Below are 13,597 nucleotides of genomic sequence, written 5' to 3' on the forward strand. Positions count from 1 at the left end.
CTTAAGGCACTGTCACAGCAGAAGTTGAAACCTGTGTAATGTTATATTCCCTTTTAATTCAGAGTGAGAAAACTTTGCAGCTATCTAAGTTCACAAATTGAAGCCTAGGAATGATAGGCTTTGGTCAAGAAGAATATATAACTTCTCCACAGAAAGGTACACTGTTTCAGAAAATCCCAGAGAGGCTTTGTTCTTATGACTGGTTTGGATGATAAAGAGACTGCTTTTGAAGTCAGGTTCTTTAATTTGTTGTTGGGGTTTGGGTTGGTTTTTTTTAATACCCTTTGGCTTAAGCTCATCTTGCAGAATCCAGTCCCATGTCCTCCTAAGTTAAACTGCTGATCCTTCAGAAAGAGAAAATAGTATAAATAGCTGTCAAGAGGGCAGGATAGATAAGTGTGCTATCTGGAATCCCACAGATCCTAATGTTAGGGCAATCCTGTAGCACTGATTTAAGGGAAAAAAATCCATTGATGTCAAAATTATTTTTTTACTCAGTCAGGTCTAGTCGGACTGTATTTTCAAATCTATGACATATGCATAATGGTCATAAAGGGACAAAAAAAAGCAAAACAATAGAGCCCACCCATCTTTAAAGACTGTGAAGGGATATAATCCGTTTCACACTTCTCACTCAGATGAAATCCATGCAGGATTTCATGCAAAGATGTCTTTAACTCTGATCTCTCATGACAAATGCATAAACCAGGAGGACTGGGGCAGGAGTACAAGAGAGACAGCAGTGATGGACTTCAAAGCCAAAGGATTGCCCTGCTCATCATTTGTGGCTAGATTGCAACACCTCTGGCACACTCCAGAAGATGCAATTCATGTCATGATACAATTAAAAAATTCTGCCTCATTGCTGCAAAGATTATGGGTTGTGAGGCAAGAGAACCTCCTTAGTACATGCTGCAGTTACTTATGTTTCACATTCTCAACCAATGTTTGATTTGATCCTCAATGTACAATTCTACATCAGAAAAGAGTAGAGTTCATTACGAATTGTTGATGATTAGAAGCATGGGGAATTAGGCAGAAGTTCTGCTTGCATTTTCTAACGAGTACAACTGCTACTTAATGCAGTGTTTTAAGTGAAACACTGGAAACCTCAATGGGTCACACAGCTTTTGTGTAGCAGATCTAGAGTCTGCTTGCCACAGACATACTTTTTTGTTCAGTTGGGTTTTGGTTTTGGGGTTTTTTTTGGGAGAGTTTAATATGTTTCTGTATGTTAATGATCCCTGAAGAGATCTTTTGGATTTTCTTCGTGCTGCAATCGTTCTCCATCTGCCTTTTTCTCTGCATCTGTTGCTTGTTAATCTTTAGCTTCTCCATTGCTCCTGGTTCTGGTAAGAAGATTTTGGAAGGGCACCTTCGCATTGTCTTCTACTGCAGGTACAAGGATAGAGGAAAGACAAACAGGCAAAAATAAAGGGATATGGTGAAATACTCAGATTGGAAGAGGAAATGCAAATAAAGTAACAAGAGAATTCTCATTCTCAGGTGGAGGAGTTTTTATAAAGTAGAGCATAACATTGTAAGATACCATATGATATTTTAAGCTACTTATGTCTATTTTAAGATGTCTCACCTCCAAAGCATTGACAGAACAGTCATTCCTTAGTACCTTAATGTCCCTCCAACTACTCAGTTACAGACATTTAAAGCTGACATTATGTTTTTACTGCATGTTCTCATTAACCAACACCAGGGTGCATTCATTACTTGTGGCTATGAGATACTGACATGATATAGCCATGAAAAGTCTCACTGAAGCTAAAGGACAGTGTAGTCATGTATAGATTAAATAGAATATACAGATAGGAACCAGCAATCTATGACTACAACCTAGAATTTAGGTCAAAGCATCTAAGCATCAATGCTGTGAAATGCTGCTCTGAATTCCAGAAGTGAGGGATGCACAGAATGCACAGAAGTGAGGGATGAAACTCAAATTCTGGTTAAAGATGGCACTTGAATACTTTGAGGCAGGCACTGCACACTAGTAGCAGGACCTACACCCCATGGCCCAGGAAGATCCTTGTGCAAGGTACTTGTGCACCTTGGTGAAGGGGAGATCTAAGTTCAGAGGACCTAGGACACACACCCCAAATTCCTGCCCATTTTTCTTCCCTCCTCTTCATCTTCCCTTTTGCTCCAATTCTTTTCACCCCAGTCTGACCTTTCATCACTGTTTAGCCCTTCTTTCCTCCTCTATGAGGCAAGAATACACGTGGGTTGATGAAAGTGAGAAAATGGACAACAAATAGAGAGGTGAAAAGATTAACAGACTTAATGGAAGTGATAAAGGGCCGTATCTCAGTGTGATTGCTTTTTGGTGTTTCAGTCTAAAAGTTTTGACATTTGATATTTTTGTGTTTCAGTCTCAAAATGTTACAAAGAAACTTGGGGATCAGTTATCTTTTTCCTTTGTCTTCCCCCAGAAAATCTTCAGATGACCTCCATGAATGAAAGAAAGAAAGAAAGAAAGAGCGAGCAAGCTGAGTTTACAAGGCAGGAGTTTACCTGGAAAAGCCAATGAATCCCTTCCTGCCACTGAAGACATCCTTCTCCTCCAAGAAGGAAAGTATTTTTCTCCTGAAAACACTTGCTAAAAATTATCTGTGAATAATGGTCACAGAAGTGTCTTTGGGACTAATCTTCTCCCCCAGCTTTGGCTGTAAATGCAGTCTCTCAGTGTAGCTACCTTCCTGGTTTGGAGCCTGCTGCCCTCCACTGAGGGATTGCAGAGCACCTGGAAGCAATGGTGACAATGGCAGTGTCAGACAATTTCACAGACTTCACCTGTAATTCCTCAAACAAAAATTTTACTACGGGGAAGTCAATACAATTTCCTCCTATCACACTTCTATTTCTCAAAAACTCCTGGCTTGCCCTTGAGCACCAGCAGTGGGTCACATTTATGGATTTGATGGTGCACCATGCATGGATGTCTGGCACAGTGACATGCCCAGAGTGCCCGGAAAGCGCCGCCCAGCGCGGCATTCACCCGCACGGCTGCACCAGCGCTGGGCTCCCTCTGTCCTTTCTTCCCTGGGTGGCAGGGAGCCATGCCCTACCACAAAGCCTCCATTGTTGAAGCATAAAGAACAAAACGTGCATGTTTAGTCTGATCAGTGCTGGAACAAATCGCTTGTGCTTATCAGATTGCAAGGTCCTTTCTGGGAACAGGAATTTGGAGTCTGCAAAAAGCTGGAAAAAAACCTCTTGAAGTAAAAGCAAGTCAGGCAAGCCAAAATACAATGAGATATCTCCACCTTTGAGTCATGGTGTTTCATGAGTTGCTCATTTGTGTAACTAAGTATTACAGAGCTATTGTGAGACACATCCAGAGTTCCGGACTGGAGGAAAGCAAGTTTCTTATCATTAAATATTTAACTGAAATACTAATCCTTACTGCCTAAAAACATATTTCTCCCTGTTAGAAAGGCAGATATGAACTAAAAACTTAAGAACTGCAACCTGATATGAGACTAATTCAATGTCCTCTATTGCACTACACATCCCTGAGAAATTGCCAAATGGCTGTTTGTGGGTAATTAGTCCCCAGGAAGTTTATTTCCCTCACAGCACTTCAGCCTGTGTCATCAACACATCATAACGCTGATGACACATACTTCAAAATGCCCTAACATGTCAAACTCTGACAGAGATAAAAATCAAATGTATTTAACCTGTGTAAAGGGTTTTCCCTTGTTTAAATTTTGCCTGGTAGGGAATGACCAACATATGTATTTGTCCTGAACCTAAGCAGGCTTGAAACAAAGCATTTAAGGAAAGGATCACCTGATGCAATTGCTGAGATCTGTGGTTCAGTGACCTTGCCAGTCTCCTTCAGCTTGTATTATTTCCAGGTCTCTTGAAACAGCCTTTTGATTGTTACTAGCCATCTTCTGCATCTCTAAGTAAGCTATTATATATTATTTTCCCCTAAGTTTTAATAACACTGAGTTTGGTGCCAAAGGGCCCTCACAGAGAGAGATCAGCCAAATATGTTCCTTGTTGAACATTAGAAATAATCTGTTTATAGCCAAACCCTGTCCAAATAACATTTTATTCTTCTGGGAACAGCTTATTTAGTATAACAAGTTCCCTGAAGTAAGTGGAGTCAAGATTTCACAGTCCTCCTCTGTCTGTATGTTTAATGTGCTTAGGGATTCCTTCCTTCCTTCCTTCCTTCCTTCCTTCCTTCCTTCCTTCCTTCCTTCCTTCCTTCCTTCCTTCCTTCCTTCCTTCCTTCCTTCCTTCCTTCCTTCCTTCCTCCCTCCCTCCCTCCCTCCCTCCCTCCCTCCCTCCCTCCCTCCCTCCCTCCCTCCAGAAATGGCATTTTCTGAGTCATTCACCCGACTCTAACCTAGGCTTTTCTCTTTTCAGGTGAACCAAAAGATCCTAAATACCTGGTTTAGCTGGGAGCGACAGAACATTTGCTCTTCCTATTTCACCCTAATTGACACTCATATTTCTTAAAACAAACAGCTCACTGCATTAGGAGTGCATATTTTGGCATTATCTGTAATGTTCACAAAAAACCCTTCTCAGTAAATGCCTCTATTTTTGCTCTCCATATGACAGAAGAAAGAAGTAAAAAAAACTAGCAGTTATTGTCTGTTTTTATTTCTACTCTTTTTCTTATTGGTAGTTTTCTTTTGCAAAAATTCTTTTAAATTTTTCTGGTGCAATTCACAGCCTCCCTTCAGCATAGGAAAAATGCTGTGTTTGGATATTTAGGGCATAATAATGGTTTCCACTGAACTGTGCATGAAGAGTGGGATTCCTAATGACTGGGTTAGCTCCCAGAGGCAGCAACTCTTTCGGCTGTGATGTCTGAAAGACACCTTATCTTTTTTACAAGCCCCCAGAAAATGTTCTTCACTGGTTGTCCCACTATGCTAACTGGTTCTATTCTGTTAGCTCCAAAAATACAGCTAAGGGAAATGATTAAACTGGACAGACACTGCTTTGTTTGGAGATCTTCTCATTCCCAGCAGCTGGACAGCTGGAAAATGAGATTTGTGAGCAGATAGTGGTTCTGTCTAGTACGCTCTGAAAGTTTTATTATTGATTTTGTTAGGATTTTATAACATGAATGTCTCAGTCAGATAGAATGAGGTACAGAACTGAAAGCTGCTTTGTGCGTACTTGAAGATGTGTTTAAAAATACCAAAAAGTACAAATCTTATCAAATGCATTTCTACGATTCCCTCCTTTGTCCTCCATCTTTTTCCTTAAGGCTTTTCTTCTGTGAGTCACACTGGTGAAGCAGCATCAGTGATTCAATAGAGTTTTTATCATTTTATGCAACATACAAAAAAAAGTAATTTTGCATCTGCAGCTTAATTCTTAATTGTTTTCCTCTAACCTATGAAAGGTATATTTTACATCCTTATCAATCCTTCATAATAAAAAAGGTGTAACTGGACAAAATAGATGTTCCTGTCTGCACCTGACCCTTTGGCTATGTTTTCCCCATTGGCAGAGCAGGGTCAGGCCTGGAGGAAGCATTTAAGGAGGACTCACAGCCCATGTAGGCCACCAGGTTTGATGAAGGAGCCCCATGCAGTACCTGAGCTCCACTTCTGCTTTTATCAGGATACAAATCTGCCTGGAATATAGGAGAAATAGGAAAAACATATCACAACAGTGTGACCCAGACACTGCCCAGTCCACAGCTCCCAGCATAGTGCAGCCTTTGCCAGCACCCCAGTTTCCAGAAAAGGGGAGGAAGGAATTGAGATGGGAACTCAGCCAGGGGAGCCAGGGTGCTAGGATGCTGCTGAAGAGCTGTGTCTTGGGTAGCTCCTCTCATCTCCATGTCATTTCCACGGTCCCTTGACAGCATCCATGTGGGACATGAGGGCTGTGGGACCCCGCCTGGGAATATTAAGATGAGATATCTGAGATATTTATCAATCAAAACGATGGGCGTGAATGATAGAGGGAGTGGGACAGATTATGTTCAAATGTCTGAAAGCTAGGAATGAAAGAGAAGTGTTTGAGCAGTTTAATGGGAGAACCTGGAATGACAATAAGAGCACTATGCTAAAGTTGGAGCTGGTGAAAGAAATGTGACCCTAGTAGCACTGTATTCCTTTGAGAATTAGGAAAATTAGGAAGGAAAAGCTGGCAAATTAAAAGGACAGAGTAAGCACAGTGAAGAAAGGAAAAAAAAATCACAAAAGAATGAATCTTTGTAAAATTATTGAGAAAAACACTGAAAAATTTGGGCACAGTTAATCTGGGAAGACCTACAGAGCAATGATAAAGGGTCAAAAATAGGCTGTCTGTGCTGATCAAGACAACATAAAGCCTGGTAATTTTGTCAGCAGTGAAGATTCACAGCTCCAGAAAAAAATTATATTTTCATCTTCTGCCAACTGATATTCATTTGTGCCTATTAAGGTCTCCCTTGACAAAAGCAGTTATGTCATTATCTGTGAGCCAGCTGGGGTTAATGGTCCCTTTACAGCTGGAGGTACTGGATAAGATGCTGAAAGAAACTGAGGGCACAGGAAGGTAATGTCCAAGCTGGGACATGGGTTAAAGGGCAGGTGTTGAATGAAAGGAGATTCAGCAGTTATCATATTCTAAAACCTTTTCCCATTTTTCCCTGTGCTTTTGTGCTCCTCATGCCACTATTGCCCGTGGCAACGTGGGTGTCTGGGGTGAGGAGTGTGTCTGGCTTCTTCAGCTGCAGCGACAAATTCTGCTGCCTACTAACCTGATTCGTGCTTGAACCAGTAACCCAGAGCTGGGAGGCTGCCTAGCTCATTAAAAATTCCCTGAGCGAGTTTTCTGACCCAGTTCCAAAACAACAGAGAAAGCTTTTCAAGTTGGTTTTTGGAATTCATGTCATAAAAGATTCAGGCAACATATGGATTATTTATTCACGTAGGGGATTTAAAATTGCTGCTTTATTTAGAAAAAATGCATCTGATTTTCAGCACTGTCTTTGTTTTACAACTATTCAGGCAGCTACTAAAGGAGCAGGTGGAAGGGGAAAGGAAGGAACTGGGACAAGGTCTTAGGCATGACTACAAGGACCTGACAAACCCAGTTCTACTGCCAAATTGTTTTAATGAAAGAGCTGAGTTTACTTTCTACACGCCTGTGAAGGGCAAAAGGGCTCATTTATTATCTCAGCTACTTTATTTGGTTCTTTCTATACAAAGGACTTACCCCATTCTCCATGTATTTTGAATTCATCAGAAAAAATTATTGCAGCCATATCTGCTTGTACAACATGTCCTTCATTTCAGAGTCAGACCCACAGCAGACGTCACCAGACAGGTCCATTGAAGACACACCAGCTGTCCTGATTCATACCAGCTCCAGCTCCACGCTCTGTTAATGAAAATGAATACAGGCTTGCAGCTTCACCAAAATGATTGTGCTTGGCTTCAGGCTCAAGCTAGGAGCCCATCCTATTGCAATTTTGTTGTATGTCAAATCCCTTTTGAAGAAACTGAAGGTGAAAATAGAAAAGCCACGTTGTTGTTGTTGCAGACAAATCTCAGGCAGGCAACAGCCTCTCTCCATGACCTTCAGGTAGAGAAAGTTGTTTTTTCAGGAAATCTCAGTAGAACTTGAACTCTTCAGTAGATGTAAGGTCTCTTTTCTAGAATCAGAGTAAGAAATAGAAGGACAACAAGCTGTAATTTCCATCTCTTTCAGCACTGGTTACTGAAGAACTGAAGACACAAAGGAACAGAGTGTAGAGATACACACAGGACTTTCACATCCCCACAAAAATGTTGGAAGCACAAAGGACAGGAGCTCAAGGAAACAACAGTGAAGAGAGTGATGCAAGGAATTTGAATCCTGCACAGGGACTCCAAAAGAGGTGCTGCCACTGTGGGACCTACAGCCATTCTCCCTGCAGCTTCACAACCTCCCTGCACACTCTTCTCCTGTTCTCCTGGCATCAGGCCTGAGGTTTGCTCCATTCCTTTCCCTCTGGATAAGTCCTGTCTGATCTTGGAGACCAAAGCGTTCAGTTTCTAAAGTTTTCTGCCCAGGAAAAGCAAAAGAGTAGTGGCTCAGAACCCAGCAGCTTCCCAGATGGCAAAAAGGCTGATGTGCCCACACACTCACCTTGTAGTTCAAAAATTCCCAAAACAATCCAGCCAAGGGCACATTATATTTTGGATAAACATCTATTGCTGCACCCATGGAAAAAAATCCCAGGTAATCCTCTGTATCTTGCCAATCTTCCCTGGGAAGACAAATAAAAGAGTCCATGCAATTATAAACCCAATAGCCTGAAACTAATCCCAGGTAAAATACTAAATGGCTGATCTGAGAGTCAACTAATAAAAAAATAAAAGGAAGTGGTATATTTAATGCTGAACAAAGTGCAATTAAGAAAAAGTAGCTTGTTATCTGTTGATAATATTGCAAGATTGATTGTAAAATCTAGCTGTGGCTGTTGTAATATACTCTGCAGGTTGTAAGATGTGGCATGGCATGGCATTTTGATTAAGAGGCAGAGTGGATTAAAAACTTGCTGGTAGATTTCAAAACGCAATAGAGATTTTTGTTTTCATGGTTACATTTCTAGTGGTTCCCACAGAGATAAATTTTTAACATTATGCCATTTAAAATTCTTCAGTAACAACCTGGAGAAATGCAGTCTTTTGCAAATATTAAAAGAAATAAAAGGTGCATTAATCAGTTATGATGATATCGTGTCTCTGATACAGACCAATATGAACCTGTCAGTAAATACGATGCAAGTAAGCAAAATTTGAGGGTGGCTTATAACGAAAATATGTCTGCAAACACTGTGAGTTTTGGGAAGGGCTGTAGTGGAGGATGGAGGTCATGGCACATCACCTGCTGAACACGAGCTTCAGAATCATGACGACAAAACCATTTGCTCTCATCTTTGTTATATCCTGATTCTAGCAGCACAAAGCAAAAGGAACAGAGAGGTTTGTGTCATACCCACAGGAAGGCTGCTGCTGAAATGTTTGTTTCATATGATGCCTACAAATTCAAGGAAGATGTTGATGAAACTGGAGAAGATTCAGGAAGGGGCCACAGAAATTACTGAGGGACTGAAAAACACATCTCTTGAGAAAGAAAGCAAAGGACCTAACCTATTTAGTTTACTCAGATGTATGTTGGCCAGGGAGATGTTTACTTTTTAAACATGGGGAACAGAGATATGGTAGTTAGTCTTCACAGTGCCAAACAAATACAAAAGATGGGAAATTGAGCTGGCCAAATACAGGGTACTTTTCACATGCTTTCCTAGGGATAGCAAAGTCTATGCATCCTTCTGTTCCACCTCTTGTTTTAACTCTTCCTCTCCCACTCAGACAAATTGAAAATATCTTTAGCACATTTTTCCACTTACAACCAGCATTACTGGGGTGAGGCAGTGGGAAAACAGAAATCTCCAAGATATGGCAAATCCATAAGTGTCCTGACAACCAACAATGGGGCAGAGCAGTGTGCTGAATCCTGTCCTTACCCAGAGGAGGGCAGCTGTGATTGCATGTCCTGCTGTCCAGCACAGGTGACAGCTGGTCAGTGCTCACACACACACATTGCCCAGTTAGCCAGTTCATGATGCACTGGCCTTGTACTAGATTTTTCTAAAAGCCTGGCCAGGAGTGTAACAAAGACTGAATCAGAGCAATCCTGTGGTTTGTCTGTTATAGAAGATCAAAGTAGATATCTGTGGTAGCCTTTGTGGCCTCACTGCCTCTGAATCCCTGACTGTTTGACTCATAAAAACTAAGACTGTGCCAGCACTAAAGAGTAGGTGACAAAGTGTTGGAATACAGGATGTAAAGGAGGTTTAAATCAGTCATGAAACACTTGTGCTGCAGTACTGTCAGCCAAATCTGCAAGCAAATGTGATTCACAGCCCCCAGGCAGCCAGCCCAGGTGAACAGGTGCTTCTGTGACAGCAGCCTTTGAGCTGCCCCATTTAACACTGACTTAGGTGTAACTAGAGGAGCTGCAGTCACACCCTTCAGTGTCAAAGGGGCACATCTTACCAGAGCCTGGTACAGTAAGCATGCTATTCTCCCTGGTGCACTTCATTTACCCTGAATATTTCACTTGGACAGGAGTCTCCACAGGAGGAATGAAGCACCCTGGGTGCTGAGGCTGTGGGGTGAGTTGGTGAGGAGCTGGCCCTCTAGGTGCTGCACAACCAGACTCCTTTGAGAGAGGAAAATCATCAGTTTGCACTGCCTCACTCACCAGGGAACAGCATCCAGCACTTGCTCAGAATATGCTTAGAGGTAACTTAAAACTGTCGCTGACAGATTTATTCCATTTCCATTTCAGACAAGCACTTAGTAGAGTTGAGGGTGCTTGGATCATCATAGGTGCAGTGACAGACTGGCTTAACTTGAGTACACATCTGTGACTTTGGTGCTCAGGCTGATTACAGCCACTCAAAAATCTGCCTTTGGAGCAGTATGTTGCCTCATATATTTTCTGCATATGAAACTGGGAAATTATGGTTTTGAGGGGGCCTGTTCCATGTTTGATATCCCAACTTGAGCCATACACGGGAATTCAAAGGTAACATCTGATGCCATAGACAATGATGGAAAAAAACTGGACAATGCAAATATTGCTGCTTCTGAATTCTACACTCCTGCACTTTGTAGCCCAGTCTTGCAGGGCTCTATGAAGAAAAGTGGTGTTGTCTTGGTTTGAAAACAAACCAGTGGGAGATTACAAGTCAAGATTGAAATTAAAAATAAGTGAAATAATACAAGGAAAAGCACTAACAAAGTCAGATACAACCTAACACCCTGTTAGGGTGGTAGTAGCAGTCTAATTGAAGTAGTCCAGTTGAAGCGGTGATCCTGTGAAGGTCTAGTCTCTAGCTGAAGATCCAGTGTAGCTCTCGTCCTCTGGGAACCCAGTAGACAGGGCTAGCTCAGGTAGTTCCAAGGCTAGGTTATATCCAGGTGGGAACACCTGGCTCCTCCCTCCTCGGCAGAGCATCTCACAATGGGATGAGATAAGTCCATGAGTCACACGGTGGGTCCCTGATGGCCCATTGCCTGTCATCCGGAGTGGGTGATAGCAGCTAATGGCCCACAGCTGGTGGTAATAGAATACTTAACTACATTAATATTGCAACCTAGGACATTATCCACCCCTTATTCTATTACCATCTACACAGTTCTCACTTAAGATAAGGTCTCTTTGTGGGACACAATGGGTTTTCCCATCTGCCTGCATTACTCACCAAGTATAACTAGGTTCTTGGGCAAAAACAATCCCACGGATGGGCTTGCTTTTGCCTGAGGTGGGACTAATCCAAACAGTCTTTCTTAAAAAACCTCTTACATGTACCACAGGGACTTTATCTCCATTCACCGTGTGCAAAGGTTCGGACTCGGCAGGACCTGCTCGATTGACAGAACCCTTTGTGTTAACCATCCAGGTGGCCTTTGCTAAGTTCAGTTTCCAATTTTTGAAGGTTCCCCCGCCAAGTGCCTTCAAAGTTGTCTTCAGTAGTCCGTTGCACCGTTCAACTTTCCCGGCAGCTGGTGCATGATAGGGGATATGGTATATCCATTCAATTTTATGTTCTCTAGCCCAGGTGTTTATGAGGCCATTCTTGAAATGGGTTCCATTGTCAGACTCGATTCTCTCAGGCGTACCATGTCTCCACAGGACTTGCTTTTCCAGACCCAAGATGGTGTTCCGGGCAGTAGCATGAGGCACAGGGTAGGTCTCTAACCATCTCGTGGTTGCTTCCACCATGGTCAGCACGTAGCGCTTTCCTTGGCGGGTTTGGGGAAGTGTGATGTAGTCAACTTGCCATACTTCCCCATACCTGTACTTTGACTATCGTCTACCATACCACAGAGGCTTCACCCGCTTGGCCTGTTTGATTGCAGCGCAAGTCTCACAGCTGTGGATGACCTGTGAGATGTTGTCCATGGTCAAGTCCACCCCTCGGTCACGAGCCCATCTGTATGTCGCATCTCTCTCTTGATGACCAGAGGCATCATGGGCCCAACGAGCTAGAAATAACTCTCCTTTGTGCTGCCAGTCTAGATCCACCTGTGACACTTCCACCTTGGCAGCTTGGTCTACCTGCTCGTTGTTACGATGCTCTTCATTAGCCCGACTCTTAGGTACATGTGCATCCACATGTCGAACTTTCACGGTTAGCTTTTCTGCCCGGGCGGCGATGTCTTGCCAAATCTCAGCGGCCCAGATGGGTTTTCTTCTGCGCTGCCAGTTAGCCTTTTTCTAGCGATCTAACCATCCCCATAGCGCGTTGGCTACTATCCAGGAGTCAGTGTAGAGATAGAGCCTTGGCCATTTCTCTCGTTCGGCAATATCCAAAGCCAGTTGGATGGCTTTAAGCTCTGTGACCTGACTCGATCTACCTTGTCCCTCGGTAGCCTGTACAGCTTGTCGTGTGGGGCTCCATACTGCAGCTTTCTATCTCCGATCTGCGCCTACAATTCGGCAGGACCTATCGGTGAAGAGGGCATAGCGTCTTTCACTCTCCGGCAGCTCGTTATACGGGGGTGTTTCTTCGGCACGTGCTACTTTCTCCTCTGCTTCTTCTGAAGATAATTTAAAAGTCTCACCTTCAGGCCAGTTTGTTATGATTTCTAGAATCCCAGGGCGATTCGGGTTTTTAATACGGGCGCACTGTGTGATGAGGGCAATCCATTTGCTTCACGTGGCATCAGTGGCATGGTGGGTAGAGGGAACCCTTCCTTTGAACATCCACCCCAGCACTGGCAGTCGGGGTGCAAGGAGAAGTTGTGTTTCTGTGCCGATCACCTCTGAGGCGGCTTGGACTCCTTCGTAAGCTGCCAAGATTTCTTTCTCGGTGGGAGTGTAGTTGACTTCAGACCTTCTGTAACTTCGACTCCAGAATCCCAGTGGTCGACTTCGGGTCTCACCAGGCACTTTCTGCCAAAGGCTCTAGGACAGACCATGGCTCCCGGCTGCAGAGTAAAGCACATTCTTTACCTCTGGTCCTGTCCTGACTGGGCCAAGGGCTACCACATGAGCAATCTCCTGTTTGATCTGGGTGAAGGCTTGCTGCTGTTCAGGGCCCCAGTGGAAATCGTTCTTCTTGCGGGTTATGAGGTAGAGAGGACTCACGATCTGGCTGTACTCAGGGATGTGCATTTTCCAAAAGCCTATGGCGCCTAGGAAAGCTTGCGTCTCCTTCTTGTTGGTTGGTGGAGACATCGCGATGATCTTATTGATGACCTCAGAAGGAATCTGACGCCGTCCGTTTTGCCACTTTACTCCCAGGAACTGGATCTCTCGGGCAGGTCTCTTGACTTTACTCTTCTTGATGGCAAAACCGGCTTCCAGGAGAATTCTGATGATTTTCTCTCCTTTCCCAAATACTTCCGTTGCTGTGTCCCCCCACACAATGATGTCATCAATATACTGCAGATGTTCTGGAGCCTCACCCTTTTCCAGTGCAGCCTGGATCAGTCTATGGCAGATGGTGGGACTGTGCTTCCACCCCTGGGGCAGTCGGTTCCATGTGTACTGCACACCTCTCCAGGTGAAAGCAAACTGAGGCCTGCACTCTGCTGCCAGAGGAATGGAG

The sequence above is a fragment of the Lichenostomus cassidix genome, chromosome 3 (genome assembly GCF_008360975.1).
Source record: "Lichenostomus cassidix isolate B80296 chromosome 3, HeHo_3.0, whole genome shotgun sequence".
NCBI lineage: Eukaryota > Metazoa > Chordata > Aves > Passeriformes > Meliphagidae > Lichenostomus > Lichenostomus cassidix.